We start from the raw sequence: 4,226 nt of genomic DNA, 5'->3' as shown, positions 1-4,226 counted from the left end.
TGTTGGGTCTACGCTACACCATCAGATACAAGAAAGGCACCGAAAACACAGTAGCTGATGCCCTTTCCCGCTCCAAACCGACTGCAACGCTGTTCACTGTCACTTCTTGCCAACCCAGCTGGCTCGATGATGTGTTGTCCAGTTATAACTGCAACCCACAAGCACAGAAATTGCTCGAGCAGCTGGCCATCAGAGAGGACCCTAAGGGGCGTTTCTCCCTTCAGAACGGCATCTTGCGCTTCCGCGGATGCATCTGGCTAGGCGGCTCTACAGCAATCCAGCAGAAGATAATTTCGGCATTCCATGGCAGTCTGATGGGAGGCCACTCGGGGTTCCCTGCCACCTTCTAGCGCATTCGCCGACTATTCGCATGGCCAAAGATGAAGATTCAGATACTCCAGTATGTGCGCTGCTGCCCCACCTGCCAACAAGCTAAACCAGACCGAGCAGCGTCCCCCGGCCTTTTGGAACCTCTGCCAATTCCTCAACATCCGTGGGATATGATAACCATGGATTTCGTCGATGGGCTCCCCCAATCTGGTAAATTCAACTGCTTATGGGTGCTGGTCGACAAGCGCACAAAATTTGCCCATTTTCTGCCGCTTGCCCATCCTTATACTGCATCGAAGGTGGCTCTGCTCTATATGAACAACATCTACAACATCCATGGACTCCCGGGGGCCATCATTTCAGACAGAGACCCGGTGTTCACCAGCATGTTTTGGCGCGAGTTGTTCAAGTACGCTGGCACTGAGTTGCGTATGAGCACGGCCAACCATCCCCAGACGGACGGGCAAACCGAGCGCGTCAACCAATGTGTTGAGACTTACCTCTGGTGTTTTGTGCATGCCTGCCCACGGCGTTGGAGCCACTGGATTCCACTTGCCCAATTTTGGTACAACTCGTCCCACCACTCAAGCATCGGCATGTCTCCATTCAAGGCCATGTTTGGGCACGAACCACGTCACTGGGGCATAACAGGTAACACCGAGTGCACAGTGCCAGCCTTGCAAACATGGCTCGACGAGCGCGCCGTGATTCAGGATCTGCTTCAGCAACACCTTCATCGTGCTCAGCAACACATGAAAGCTCAAGCGGACAAGCATAGATCACTGCGGGCATTCGAGGTTGGTGATTCCGTTTACCTGAAGTTACAGCCTTATGTTCAAACCTCAGTGGCACGGCGTGCCAATCACAAGCTGTCATTCAAATACTAAGGCCCGTTCAAGATCATCAGCAAGATCAATGAAGTGGCGTACAAATTGGATCTTCCGGAACAATCCCAAGTGCACCCAGTTTTTCATGTGTCCCAACTGCGTCGCTGCCTCGTTCCGGGTATGATCTCATCCCCAGAACTCCCAGTTCATTCTGACATTCCTGCAGTCCCTGTCGCGGTACTCGGGAAACGCTGGCGCAAGAAGAATGGATCGATGATTGAGCAGGTTCTCATTCGGTGGTCAGATCGAGCAAGCACACCCGACAACTGGGAAGACAGAGAAGCCTTACAAGACCGCTTCCCGGCAGCTGAGGCTTGGGGACAAGCCTCCTCTCAAGGGGGAGGGGATGTCAGCGCCCCTGCTACCCACGGGCAAGCTGACAAGATGGACCCACAGCTCCAGGGCTCGCCAAGCTCGCCCGCCAGGCCCGTTAGGCAGAGAAGGCCCAACCCGCGCGTTACTGGACCGGCCTGGGTGCAGTGAAGCCCAACACCAACCACTACTTAAGGCAGCTCCATCAGTGAGTGATCCATCCAGAGGATCAAGGCACCGGCGGCGGCAACCCTAACCCTATTCCCCTTGCTCTTCCTGTATCCCAAACACTGTAATCGAACCTGAGATCGAACTAGTGAGAATAGATCGAGTGCAATTGCTTCCTCTGTATCCTATCCCTTACATTTCACCAGCAGTGCGTCGACTCGTGGCTGCACGAGCACTCGACGTGCCCGGTCTGCCGGTGCAACTTCTTCGTGCCGTTGCCGGCCCAAATGGTATGACGTACGTATGGGTGACGCTGGTGATGAGAGATAATAGAACTGAGCGCAGAGAACTCAAAGACGTGAATGTACTACATCAGTGTTAGTAATTACTGGTGGTACGTTGCGACCTGCGAGTGAGGCTTCTCTGGTCAGAAGCATGTAACTGCACATTGTCCTTTGGATGTCGCAACGACCCAAATCCAAAGGGCAATGTAACATGGGAAAAACCTGAAACCTTTTTGTTTCATGGATGTGCAAGTGGGGATGGCATCTAGGATTGACCGGAAGCACTTGGCTTAGGATTATCTTCACTCCCTCTACAGACGGAGGTTGGCCAACCGTGAATTGTTTCCGGTGATTTCAATGAGATTCTGTATGGAAATAAAAATCAAGGAGGTAACTTAAGGCCCCAGCGTTGCATGCAAAACAGCTAGCCTCTGCACCGTTCTAAATGTATACGGTCGCCGTAGAAATGTGCCGACTATATTAAGATATGTACTTCCTTCGTCCCAAATTTTTTGTCGTAAATTTGTCTAGATACAGATGTATTAAGACAAGAATTTTGGGACGGAAGGAGTAGATATGTAATACTCCGTATATTTGTAGATACTTCCTCCATCCCAAATTTTTGTCTTAGATTTGGGAACATACGGATGTATCTAACTTGTCTTAGATTTATCTACATATGGATGTATCTATTCACGTTTTAGTGTTAGATATATCCGTATCTAGATAAATTTAAGACAAGAATTTTGGAACGAAGAGAGTATTACACATTTAACCGTACTATACAACAACCGCTCAGTTAGTTGTCTCGTACGTCCTCGGTTCCTCCTATGGTTGGCTCAATGGCTCATTGCTTGCTTCGTTGTCTGTCGCACTGGAACTCTTGTGCGATGAAGACTTTGACGAGGCAATTAAGCTCGCAAAACACTTCGAAATTTCTGAGAAACTGAGCCAGTTTACAGGTGTTGGCTTATTTAGCTATAGCTAGCTAGTTCTACGGTCAAATCAAGACACGAGAGGCCATGGCCTGGGATTGCCTCCCGCAGGCCATCACCAACACAGTCTGCATCGGCGCCATGGTCATGATGGTCGGCGCGTTCGTTCAGCTGGCGCGGGAGCCCCACAGCAAGGGCTCCATCGCGACCTCCGTCTACCTCCTCTTCTCGATCAGCCTCACGGCCGGCTTGTACACGGTCTCCTGTCGCGCCTTCTTCCAGCGGTCGGCGTTGCGTTGGTGCTTGGCCTCCGCCACCGGGGCACTCCGTGGCGCGGGTTGGCTTCTCTGCCTGCCATGCCGGAGCGCGTGCGCCCGCCGAAACATAGGCAGCGGCGGCAGCGCTCTGCCGCAGTTTCTGGACCAGGCACCGAGTCACATGCCCGCGCCGGCCCGGGAGCCACCGGTGCATGGTGGCACACGGGTGGTGACGGCGTATGGCATCCCGGCGTACGAGCAGCCGGAGGACGGCGGTGGGTGAGAGTGCACGATCTGCCTCGGGGAGGTGGAGAAGGGGGACGCGGTGAAGCGGATGCCGGCGTGCCTACACATGTTCCACCAGCAGTGCATCGACCAGTGGCTGCATGAGCACTCGACGTGCCCGGTGTGCCGGTGCGTCGTCTTCGTGCCATTACCGGCCGAAATGCAAATGGTATGAGCGTATGAGTGACGCTGGTGATGAGATGTAAACTAAGCGAAGAGAACTCAAACATGTGAATGTAGTAAATGCGAGTGAGGCTTCTCTAGTCACATGCATGTAAAGGAATTTCCTATCAATCCCTAAAAAATAGCGGAGTATCCAACCGAGAAAACCTTAGTGGAGTATTTAAACTCCACTAATTTTGGTCGGTTCTAGCCAATCCCTTAAACTTAGCGGAGTAAAACGTAAATTTGTGTAAATTCAATCTAGTTTCAACAAAATTTGCATACAGTTAAACATAAGTTCAACATACATAGTCTTCACAACCGAATATTAAACATAAATTTAAATCTAAACAAAACTACACTAAAAACTACTCAAATTCAACGTGCAAAGTGGAGGTCAAGCCAATCCTTCCTCGCCAGGCCACCCTCGGTAAGAGATGGGTCCGGGCCAGTGCCGTCGTCAGGGAAGACGATCCGCCACTCCTCGACGTCGATCTCGTTCTTTCCTCGCCGCCTTCCATCGACCAAGTGCGGAGGTCCCACATCATGGGCTCCCTCGTCAAGTCCTTGTTCTTACTAATCTTCTAGGTCACCTTCACCGCCATT

The 4,226-nt window shown here is 51.7% G+C and overlaps 1 pseudogene; it reads left to right on the top strand.

The window, feature by feature from the left end:
• Positions 1–3,003: 3,003 nt before the first annotated feature.
• On the top strand, positions 3,004–3,633 carry LOC123067718 (E3 ubiquitin-protein ligase EL5-like; annotated as a pseudogene).
• Positions 3,634–4,226: the final 593 nt, after the last annotated feature.

This window comes from Triticum aestivum, chromosome 3B (genome assembly GCF_018294505.1).
Source record: "Triticum aestivum cultivar Chinese Spring chromosome 3B, IWGSC CS RefSeq v2.1, whole genome shotgun sequence".
Classification (NCBI taxonomy): Eukaryota; Viridiplantae; Streptophyta; class Magnoliopsida; order Poales; family Poaceae; genus Triticum; species Triticum aestivum.
The sequence above is the reverse complement of the archived record's forward strand: the minus strand, read 5'-3'. Positions and strand labels throughout refer to the sequence as shown.